Genomic DNA, 12,500 nt, shown 5'->3' with positions numbered 1-12,500 from the left:
ACCGGGGCAAACTACCTGCCCTCCAGGACACTTACAGCACCCGATGTCACAGGAAGGCCAAAAACGACAACAACCACCCGAGCCACTGCTTGTTCATCCCACTATCATCCAGAAGGCGAGGTCAGTATAGGTGCATCAGAGCTGGGACCGAGACTGAAAAACAGCTTCTATCTCAAGGCCATCAGACTGTTAAATAGCCATCACTAGCACAACAAAGGCTGCTGCTTATATACATAGATTTGAAATCACTGGCTACTTTAATAAATGGAACACTAGTCACTTTAATAATGTTTACATATTTTACATTACTCATCTCATATGTATATACTGTATTCTGTTCTATTCTATTCTACTGTATCTTAGTCTACGCATCTCTGACATTGCTCGTCCATGTATTTATATATTCTTAATTCCATTCCTTTACTTAGATTTGTGTGTATTGGTATATGTTGTGAAATTATTAGATATTACTTGTTAGATATTACTGCACTGTCGGAGCTAGAAACACAAGCATTTCGCTACACCCGCAATAACATCTGCTAAACACGTGTATGTGACCAATAACATTTGATTTGACACACACGCAAGTGTCACACACACACATACACACAGATGTCATGAATGCAGCCAATTCCCTAAACTGTTCAGCTCAGGGTAATTGTTGAGGAAGTTTTAGAGTTGGAATATAGTAAATACCTAACAGAACCTGGTTGGGTTGTTAATGTCATATTCTGTTCTCATGACATTAATATAGGGAGTGTATGTGTGTGTGTCTATGGTTATGACATTAATAGGAAATCGAGAGGCTTTATCATTTCCCATTTGGAAATGAGTTTGGTCCTGTCGGAGGGCCAATAAAACAACCTCAGACAGACAGACAGACAGACAGACAGACAGACAGACAGACAGACAGACAGTGAGAGGTGATCAGAGGAGCTATAACTGTATTTGACAATCAACAGTCTTGTTAAAGAGGCGATGCCAGAACCAAACGAGTCATTGTAAACGTCAGGCGGAATTAGCACAGGAATAAAGAGCTTTACCTTTGTGTGTGTGTGAGCAGAGCAGGAAGAAAGGCTGGCTACTTCCTCCCTACGGAGCCCTTTTGTCTGACGAGGCTCCGGAGAAACAGGGTGTGGCAGCTCTTAATGCTGACAGTGTGTGTGCGTGTGAAAGTAATTGGGTATCGAAGCCATACAGCCATTGCATACATTATATTGACGGTATGGATATACAGTATAATGGATATATTTTGGATTTAGGCAGCATGGATAAAATACAAATTACATTTCTAGTGAATAAATGACCCTGTCTTCTGCAATTACATTTATCAGTTTTAATATTGCAGGTAGATTGTAGGTTGTATCAATTTAAATGTTGCCGTGATTTCTAATCCCCTTATTTTTATTTTTTTCTCTATACTTTCCCCGAACAGACAACAATACTTCTACTGCTACTAACACCTATTTTCTCTCACATCTATGGTACTTGTTGTTAAATAATTATACATATATTCCTAATTTCATCTTTCTTCAAGTGCTAGATTTTCCCCCACAGTGGCCAATCCACCATTCAATCTGATTTGAACTCCAATCCTCCAATGTTCACAGATGAACCCATCTTTCCCAGTGTAAGGCCATTTAGCTATTTCCTTTTGCAATACATCCCTCCATTTTACTGTGATATATTACGAGTGTCCTGAAGCTCCCCATTCACCCAACACTCAAGATTATAATGATATTTCCCATTGACTGATTGTGGTTTTTCAGATCCCTTAACAATTCAGTTAGCAGGTCCATCTGAACCCTGATATTAGGACATAACAACCATTCCTGGACTCCAAAACGAGCCATCGATGGACAGTACCAGAAAATATGTTCTATGTTTTCTCATGGCAGAGTCTGCACAATGTTCAATATTGAGCAAGTATTTTATATAATAGATTAAATTGAAATGAACGGATTGGTCAATTGATGTTTTATATGTCAGTTCATAGACCTGATGCCAACTGACTTGAATTTAAGGTATTGCTATCAATTCTTTGACTTTAAGTGAAACTGATACATTTTCCGATTTATACTAATCATTTTAGGCCATTTATAATTTTTAATGGGTGGCAGATAAATAATTTATTCTTTAATTGTCTGTTCCAATTTTGTGGCAAAGTAGCGATGCGTTAGTTATATTTTGTATTGAGCATACATCTCCATACATTATATCTGCTTTTTCTGGAGAATGACATTGAAATTGTAAATGAGGATACCTTAATTAAACAAGGATCCATTGTCAATCCATCGAAAAAGTAAGGCTTTCATCTGCAAAAAGGAAAAGAGCCCACTCTTAAATTTAAGATGGGCCTCTCTTAGTAGCTTGCTAGAAAACCAGTTTGAATTTAAGTACAATTGTGGTACAATGGAGGCTTTAAGAGATAGGCTTAATGCCTTAATATTTATTATATAAATATGCTCATTTAACTTGATCTGGTTTGCCATTCCAAATCAAGTAAATTTGATTTTTATCGCATGATTTGGAAAAAGGATTCTCCTGGAGTCGGTAGAGTCATGAATAAATATGTAAACTGCGATATAACTAGAGAATGAATTGGGGTAATCTTCCTGTATATTGATAGGTGTTTCCCTCTCCATGGTTTCAAGATTCTATCTGTTTTGCAACATTTTCAATCAAAGTCAATAGTTGCAAGATCGCTCAAATTGTCTGGGATATGTACACCAAGCACATCAACTTCACCATCCGCCAATTTAATCGGGAGACCACATGGCAATTTAAAGTTTGTATCTTTTAGAGACACAATCCGCAATATAGTACACTTATCATAGGAAAAATTATCCAGGTCATCAATGAGGCCGTTCACGGTTGAAGATTGAGGACTCAAGAGAACTTGAATCTTCGGCGTACATTGATACTTTTGTCTCTAAACCATTCATTTTTAGGCCCTTAATGTTAAACATTATCTGATTTTTAAAGCAAACAGTTCAATGGCCATTATATGGTGACAGAGAGCAACCTTGTTTTACACCTCTTTACATGTTCTCAGAGAAGTAGCCATTATTTATTATTTTACATAAAGGTTTGTTGTACATGACTTTTACCCATTTTATGAGAGATTCTCCAAAGTTGAGAAAATCCAGGCACTTATAAACAGATTCTAGACATACTGTATCAAATGCTTTCTCAAAATCTGGTCTAAAGATAATACCTGGTTCCCTGCATTCTCAGCTTTCCATTATTTCTAGTAGTTGTCTAATATTCTATCCAATATATCTCCTCTTAAGAATCCCGTCTGATCGGGATGAATAATATCCGGTAGGCCCTTTTTCCATCACAACATTGAAGAGTGAGGCGTCTTTGTATTGCCCCCCTGGCTCCTACTTAATATTTCTGATGTAAGTTTTTTTTCTCTGTTGATCGATACCGTTTCTGTTTTGGGATGGAAATGTAATTGAATGGCCTCTGAAGGCACACTGAAAGGCATCCCATACGAACCTGTATTGTACCAGAAAAAGTCTGTTATGAATTCCTTAGTTTTTGCTAAGAAAGTAGTCAGTCAATACACTCTGGTTAAATGTCCAATATCCTCGCCCTTGTGGAAAGTATGTCATAGTTACATGGATGACTATTAGTTGATGAACTGATAACATTCAACCCTCAATTTGTACTTTTTCACTTTTGGCATCATAGGAAAGGATACCAGAAAATAATAAATCCGACAAGTATATCTTACGAGATCGGGGGTTTTAAGCCTCCAAATATCCGTCAATTCCAACGTGTCCATAATATTCGTAATCTCTGAGTGCCAGAGGGTTATAGTTGGCAGTATGATTGTCTTTACGGTCCATTGACATACTTAAAAATGTATTGTAGTCCCCTACCATTGTAATAGTTATTTGTATCTTGGAGACTAATTCAATTATTATAATATATTTATATTTTCAAAGAAGTTTGAATCGCCATATATAATTATGATCCATAACTGTTCATCATCAAGTCGTATATTTCAGGAAATCCATCTTCCTTGAGGACACAGTATATTTTAACGGATTGTACCTCAAGATGCAAATTGTTTTTGAATAAGGATCATAACACCTTTTGAACTTCTTAACACGTGACTGAAATAGATTTGACCATCCCATTTGTTTTCCAGGCCACTTCATCAGAAGATATAGAGTTTCCTGGAGACAATAAATATGGTAATCCTTCTCCTTTAGCCATGTGAACACTGCTCCTCTTTTCTTCAGCCAAACCATTGGAATTATAGCTAGCTATACTTTATTTACCGACTATCATAATGGGTTATATTTTGATATACTTATCACTGCCCTCACCACCATTTTAAAATACTTATCCATACCAACTCTAAGTCTGTGTTTCCAAAACTCAGTCCTCGGGACCCCAAGGGGTGCACGTTCTGGTTTTGCCGTAACACTACACAGCTGATTAAAATGCTAGGGGCAAAAAACAAAACGTGCACCCCTCAGGACAGCCTCAATCCTTCGGAGCATGGACCCTACAAGGTGTCAAAAGCGTTCCACAGAGAAGTTGGCCCATGTTGACGCCCATGTTGACTCCAATGCTTCCCAAAGTTGTGCCAAGTTAGCCGGATGTCCTTTGGGAGGTGGACCATTCTTGATACACATGTGAAACTGTTGAGCGTTGAAAACCAGCGATGTTGCAGTTCTTGACACAAACTGGTGCTTCTGGCACCTACTACCATACCCCGTTCAAAGGCCCTTACAAAATACAAAATATTTTGTATTGCCCATCCACTGTCTAAATGGCACACATACACAAACATGATTTGCCTTAATCAGGTAAAAGTTAATACAATAAGATGAGAGAGAGAGAGAGAGAGAGAGAGAGAGAGAGAGAGAGAGAGAGAGAGAGAGAGAGGAGAGAGAGGAGAGAGAGAGAGAGAGAGCAATGGAAATAAAAGTACTGTGTGCTTACAATCTTAGGCTGTATAACATTTAATCTCTTCTGCAACTACTTGTGATACATTTAAAATGGCATCCCTCGTGATGCCCTAATGGGCGGGTCCTTTTTTCGCCTATAGGGCCTGTTTAACTTTTGGGGTTTGTTTGCAAAGTGATCATTATCTAGCTAATAATGTGGGCCTCAATGAATAAAAATGGCCAGTGTGGGGGACTTGAGGAAAAAATGGGCCGTTGTGGCCTCAATCAAAAAAATGGTCCAGTGTGTTAGAAATGCCAGAGCCGATTTCTTGTCCCAGTCCTCCCCTGCTATGGGGAGTGTTTTGTGTAGTTACAGTGATATTACAGTGTGGCTAGCTGTGGTATTTGTGTGGTGGAGTTTGGAACAGGTTCCACTGGGGAGAGACGGAAAGGACTGGTCATGTCCGGACAACATGGAAGCATTCTGTAACGAGAGAGAGAGGTAGAGAGAGAGAGAGAGAGGTGGAAAGAGAGAGAGAGAGAGGTGGAAAGAGAGAGAGAGAGAGGTGGAAATAGAGAGAGAGAGAGAGAGAGAGAGGAGAGAGGTGGAAAGAGAGAGAGAGAGAGGTGGAAAGAGAGAGAGACAGAGAGAGAGAGACAGAGAGAGAGAGAGAGAGAGAGAGAGAGAGAGAGAGAGAGAGAGAGAGAGAGAGAGAGAGAGAGAGGTGGAAAGAGAGAGAGAGAGAGAGATGGGATGAGGAGGGGTTAAAGGCAGAAACCACCAACAAATTACAGGAACATGTTGGTGTTTTCTTACAACATGACGACTGGACACCTCTTGTAGATCTGAATGGAATTGGATTTAAATCTAGAATTAGAACTGGAATGTATCTGGATAAGTCAGTCAGCTCTACCAGTAAACCCCACAGAGAGAAGAGAGGATGGTGACATGACTCCAGCAGCAGACCCTCCACATCACTCATCCTTTACCTAAAATCAATTATCAGGGTGAACGAGTGAGTGTGAAAGAGGGAACAAGAGAGAGCAGTGTTAGTGACAGACATCAGAGAGACAGCTGTGTGTATGTATGGCCTGTGTGTGTGTGTGTGTGTGTGTGTGTGTGTTCATTAGCAATGAGACATCAGGGTAACAGTTACAGTCAGCACTCTCCAGGCCAGACAAACACCATCTCATGTCCACTCAGTCCTAGACAGATTACAACAGCCTGCTGGTGATCTATTGGTGTGATTTAGCATAAGGTTACACCGTAATGACTGGATGGGTTGCACTATCATGATGTTGGGGAGCCCAACACAGCTCAACACCATGCAGTCCTGCAGTAATTGACCCAGGACAGGCAGAAGAATCCTGCATGTAAAACTAAACTAAGAAAGTGAGAACCAAGCAATATTGATGTGTCTCATTGTTACCACCAGTGGAGTAGAGGTATCATGGTGGCACATTTGTAATGATCATTTCACTCCCGTCTGTGGCACATCGTTTGTTACGGAAACAGCTAAGGAGAGCAGGCACTAAAGTACTGCGACCTGGTTACACACACACACACACACACACACACACACACACACACACTTGTCCCTGGATGCCAGGAGATGGACGAGTCAGTCAGGGAAGAGGTTCTTTGCAGACCAAAGCCAGCATGTAGGCTACAGGTATCATCCATCCTGCAACATAGTCTGTGTGTGTACACTCTCTGTTTGGCCTCATCTGTCAGTCTACAGCCAGTCTGTCCCTGTTGTGGTCTGTCTGTCCTGCTCTCATGAGTGAAGGGTGTGAAAACGTTCAATATTTCTCAGCATATTCTTTTGAAAATAAAGTTATTATCATTCCTCATAAGAAGAGGAACGAACCGAGAGATAAATAACTAACACTGGTGAGATGATTCATACCTGACATTCTGGTCTTCATCACTGACCTCTGACCTACAGGATATGACCATGTGGATGACATCTTCCCAGTGGCCGTGCGTGTTTATGTATGTGTGTGTGTGTACAAATGCACCTTTGCGAAAACGTGTGTCATGTGTGTATGGATGACATCCTCCCAGCATGCAGCAGCAGTATAAGGCAGAGCCAATGCCTTTCCAACATGGCGTCACGCCATGCACTGCAGCTGCACACAGTTGGAGACTTTTTACTGTGAAGGCTAGGGCCAACGGGATGGGAGGGAAGGACGGAAGGAGGGAGAGAAGGTTTGTGTCCTGGCATTAGGTATGGGTCCATGGTAGAAGAGTTTGGGGGAGGGGAAGGAAGAGAAAAGTATGGTGGAAGGGTTGACAAGAGAGGGATTCCAAGTTTGACAAGAGAGGGGGTTGGTTTCACAATTCAAAATATGATTGAGACAAGAGTGTTGTAATTGGAAAAGGCATTTTACAAAGCAGAAACATGCTTTCTCCTCATCACTCTTCCCCAAGTGGAACCATGCTTTCTGGGCCAGCTGCAGAGTTAAACAGCACATGGTGTGGACGGGTGATGAACGGGTTCTGTTAACCTCCCTGTCTGGCTGTGTTAGCATAACACTGTGTTCTACTGGGCTTTCAGTGTTACAACGGGACACAGACTCCTTGCCTGTCTGCCTGCCTGCTTGCCTCCTACACACCTGCCTCCTCTCCTGTCTACTGCCTAGTCTCTCTCTCCTCCTTCATCTTTCTCCTATCTCTTTACCCCTCTCTCACCTGTCTCCTATCCTGCTGTCTACTGCCTAGTCTCTCTCCTCCTTCATCTTTCTCCTATCTCTTTACCCCTCTCTCACCTGTCTCCTGTCCTGCTGTCTACTGCCTAGTCTCTCTCTCTCTCCTCCTTCATCTTTCTCCTATCTCTTTACCCCTCTCACACCTGTCTCCTGTCCTGCTGTCTACTGCCTAGTCTCTCTCTCTCTCCTCCTTCATCTTTCTCCTATCTCTTTACCCCTCTCTCACCTGTCTCCTGTCCTGCTGTCTACTGCCTAGTCTCTCTCTCTCTCCTCCTTCATCTTTCTCCTATCTCTTTACCCCTCTCTCACCTGTCTCCTGTCCTCCTGTTGCTGGTTAATCTCACTCTCTCTCCATTCTTCTCCCTCGCTCCTCTCCTCCATCTCTCCCGTCAGTTCTTGCTCCCAGGAGCTCAGGGGCTTTAGATCACAGTAAAGAACAAATTGGAGCAGCAACGTCTAACATATTGTGTTCATCATTCCCTAACTGTAGGACACTGTCCTGCTCACCCCCTATCCTCTCCTGTATCCATCTCCCTCACTTCTCTTCTCCATCTATCCCTCGCTCCTCACATCTGCCCTAGGCCATCTGGAGAATGTCAGGCTTTCAGGGGAGAGCAGAGACCATCAGTTACCGTCACACACGCATGCACGCACGCACACACACACACACACACACACACATACACACACAGTCAGTCAGTCCCTTAGACATCCCCCCTAACACTGCCCTGCTCTACAACCCTGTAAGATCAGCTGCATTAAAATCACACTATAAATCTACCTGCTAACTACGCCAGGCCTGCTCTAAAATATATGAAAGGCCTTATTGGAAGTGGCCCTGAACATGGATCCTGATTCAGAGCAGCAGAACAGGGATTGACAACAGAAGCTCTGTGGGGACTAGAGAGGAGAGCTGGAGACCAGATGTTTGGTAGAGATGGGGCAGAGAGGAAGAGGAGAGGAAGAGAAAGAGGTTTAGCTTTTTGGGACAAAGTTGGTGCCTTGTTCCTTTTTACCAAACCTGTGAAACACCAGAAAGAATCATAGGGCAATTTTATCCGCATTCATTTTTTTGCAAATATTTTGAGAATGTTTATTATAAAAATATAAATGTTTCCACTACAAATCATTTTACATTAGTAGACAAGGCTTTTACGCACGCAAGCATGTCGTACGCACACACTCGCATGCCCACACACACAAGCACACACACATACCGGCGCACACACGCATTCATCTAAAAAAAAGCAAAAAGAGTAAGGATGGGGTGCATAACAGTATTGCTCTTCCACACTGAAGACGCTGTCACAGAACCAACCATGTCATAGATTACAGTATGCTACAAAAAAAAACATTACACTTTTGCACAGTATATGTTAACAATAAATAATAGGTTATTATAATTGCTTTTCTTTTATGTAAAAAAAACAAATATAATACAAAATAACATGAAATATAATACAAAGAATGTTTGTCTTTTTAAAATGTTGCACAGATATTTCTGTTCATTCTTTTATACATAGAAACATTTGTACAAAGGGTTGGCTATGGAAGGAGACTGTCCTGCTTGTAGATATGGACACACAGTTGTTTTACATATGTACATGCCATACAGAACACGTAACAGCAGCTAAGGGCGGGCAGGGGATGGACGGAGGTGTTATCACACACACGCACACAGACACATACAAACAACACACACATACACTGTTCAGATCAGAGAGAATCCTTATCTACTGTAGCGATGCAATACACTCAGATGCTCGCTTTATCTAGAGAGGTGTGATATATACCCACCAGTGTTAGAAGATAGCATTGGAAGAGCTGTGGGATAGTGTTGTTCATTTTCATCTTCTACCTTACAGAGCAGAATACGCTCTGAAGAAGTCAGCATGGTATTCTCTCTCTACCTCGCTCTCTCTCCATCTTTTTCATTATCTCTACAGCTCTCTCTCTTTTTCTCACTCCCTCTACATCTCTCTCTACTTCTACCTCTCTCTCTCCCTCTCCTTTCTCTCTATCCTGTTTCAGTTTGAATGAATAACACACATCCTGAGATTTCACATTAGGACTAGGAACTAGGCAGCTTGGAGTTATGCATCATCACCTACTGTATGATAAGCAGACAGGTGGTAGTTAGTTACAGTTCTGTATGATAAGCAGACAGGTGGTAGTTAGATACAGTTCTGTATGATAAGCAGACAGGTGGTGGTTAGTTACAGTTCTGTATGATAAGCAGACAGGTGGTAGTTAGATACAGTTCTATATGATAAGCAGACAGGTGGTAGTTAGTTACAGTTCTGTATGATAAGCAGACAGGTGGTAGTTAGATACAGTTCTGTATGATAAGCAGACAGGTGGTAGTTAGATACAGTTCTGTATGATAAGCAGACAGGTGGTAGTTAGATACAGTTCTGTATGATAAGCAGACAGGTGGTAGTTAGTTACAGTTCTGTATGATAAGCAGACAGGTGGTAGTTAGTTACAGTTCTGTATGATAAGCAGACAGGTGGTAGTTAGTTACAGTTCTGTATGATAAGCAGACAGGTGGTAGTTGGTTACAGTTCTGTATGATAAGAAGACAGGTGGTAGTTAGATACAGTTCTGTATGATAAGCAGACAGGTGGTAGTTAGATACAGTTCTGTATGATAAGCAGACAGGTGGTAGTTAGTTACAGTTCTGTATGATAAGCAGACCGGTGGTAGTTAGTTACAGTTCTGTATGATAAGCAGACAGGTGGTAGTTAGTTACAGTTCTGTATGATAAGAAGACAGGTGGTAGTTAGATACAGTTCTGTATGATAAGCAGACAGGTGGTAGTTAGTTACAGTTCTGTATGATAAGCAGACAGGTGGTAGTTAGTTACAGTTCTGTATGATAAGCAGACAGGTGGTAGTTAGTTACAGTTCTGTATGATAAGAAGACAGGTGGTAGTTAGATACAGTTCTGTATGATAAGCAGACAGGTGGTAGTTAGTTACAGTTCTGTATGATAAGCAGAGAGGTGGTAGTTAGATACAGTTCTGTATGATAAGCAGACAGGTGGTAGTTAGATACAGTTCTGTATGATAAGCAGACAGGTGGTAGTTAGTTACAGTTCTGTATGATAAGCAGACAGGTGGTAGTTAGATACAGTTCTCTATGATAAGCAGACAGGTGGTAGTTAGTTACAGTTCTGTATGATAAGCAGAAGGGTGGTAGTTAGTTACAGATACAGTTGAAGTCAGAAGTTTACATACACTTAGGTTGGAGTAATTAAAACTAGTTTTTCAACCACTCCACAAGTTTCTTGTTAACAAACTATAGTTTTGGCAAGTCGGTTAGGACATCTACTTTGTGCATGACACAAATAATTTTGTTTACAGAAAGATTATTTCACTTATAATTCACAGTATCACAATTCAGAAGTCAGAAGTTTACATACACTAAGTTGACTGTGCCTATTAACAGCTTGGAAAATTCCAGAAAGAAGCTTCTGATAGGCTAATTGACATAATTTGAGTCAATTGGAGGTGTACCTGTGGATGTATTTCAAGGCCTACCTTCAAACTCAGTGCCTCTTTGCTTGACATCATGGGAAAATCAAAAGAAATAAGCCAAGACCTCAGAAAAAAATGTAGACCTCCACAAGTCTGGTTCATCCTTGGGAGCAAATTCCAAATGCCTGAAGGTACCACGTTCATCTGTATAAGCAATAGTACACAAGTATAAACGCCATGGGACCACGCAGCCATCATACCGCTCAGGAAGGAGACGCGTTCTGCCTCCTAGAGATGAGCGTACTTTGGTGCGAAAAGTGCAAATCAATCCCAGAACAACCGCAAAGGACCTTGTGAAGATGCTGGATGAAACAGGTTCCACAAGTATCTATATCCACAGTAAAACGAGTCCTATATCGACATAATCTGAAATGCCGCTCAGAGAGGAAAAAGCCACTGCTCCAAAACCGCCATATAAAAGCCAGACTACGGTTTCCAACTGCACATGGGGACAAAGATCGTAGTTTTTGGAGAAACATCCTCTGGTCTGATGACACAAAAATATAACTGTTTGTCCATATTGACCATCGCTATGTTTGGAGGAAAAGGGGGAGGCTTGCAAGCCGAAGAACACCATCCCAATCATGTTGTGGGGGTGATTTGCTGCAGGAGGGACTGGTGCACTTCACAAAATAGATGGCTTCATGAGACAGGAAAATTATGTGGATATATGAAAGCAACATCTCAAGACATCAGTCAGGAAGTTAAAGCTTGGTCGCAAATGGGTCTTCCAAATGGACAATGACCTCAAGCATACTTCCAAAGTTGTGGCAAAATGGCTTAAGGACAACAAAATCAAAGTATTGGAGTGGCCATCAGAAAGCCCTGACCTCAATCCTATAGAAAATGTGTGGGCAGAACAGAAAAAGTGTGTGGAGGCCTACAAACCTGACTCAGTTACACCATCTCTGTCAGGAGGAATGGGACAAAATTCACCCAACTTATTGTGGGAAGCTTGTGGAAGGCTACCCGAAACGTTTGACCCAAGTTAAACAATTTAAAGACAATGCTACCAAATACTAATTGAGTGCATGTAAACATCTGACCCACTGGGAATGTGATGAAAGAAATAAAAGCTGAAATAAATAATTCTCTATACTATTATTCTGACATTTCACATTCTTAAAAAAAAGTGGTAATCTTAACTGACCTAAAACAGGAAATTTTTACTAGGATTAAATGTCAGGGAAAAAAAAGTTACGACTTCAACTGTATGTATGGTAAGCAGACAGGTAGTAGTTAGTTACAGTTCTGTATGGTAAGCAGACAGGTAGTAGTTAGTTACAGTTCTGTGGTCTGATATGTCCTGTTTACCATCAGAGCAAACTGTACAGGTCTGA

The 12,500-nt window shown here is 41.2% G+C and overlaps 1 protein-coding gene across 1 annotated transcript in view; it reads right to left on the bottom strand.

The window, feature by feature from the left end:
* Nucleotides 1-8,685: 8,685 nt before the first annotated feature.
* Nucleotides 8,686-12,500, bottom strand: part of LOC115107431 (ephrin type-A receptor 3-like) — a 193,076-nt gene continuing 189,261 nt past the window's right edge. Inside the window, exon 17 of the mRNA XM_065017924.1 lies at nucleotides 8,686-12,500. This exon is cut by the window's right edge and continues 1,414 nt beyond it. The gene's annotated coding sequence lies outside the window, so the exon portion shown is untranslated.

Source organism: Oncorhynchus nerka, linkage group LG1 (genome assembly GCF_034236695.1).
Source record: "Oncorhynchus nerka isolate Pitt River linkage group LG1, Oner_Uvic_2.0, whole genome shotgun sequence".
Lineage (NCBI taxonomy): Eukaryota > Metazoa > Chordata > Actinopteri > Salmoniformes > Salmonidae > Oncorhynchus > Oncorhynchus nerka.
The sequence above is the reverse complement of the archived record's forward strand: the minus strand, read 5'-3'. Positions and strand labels throughout refer to the sequence as shown.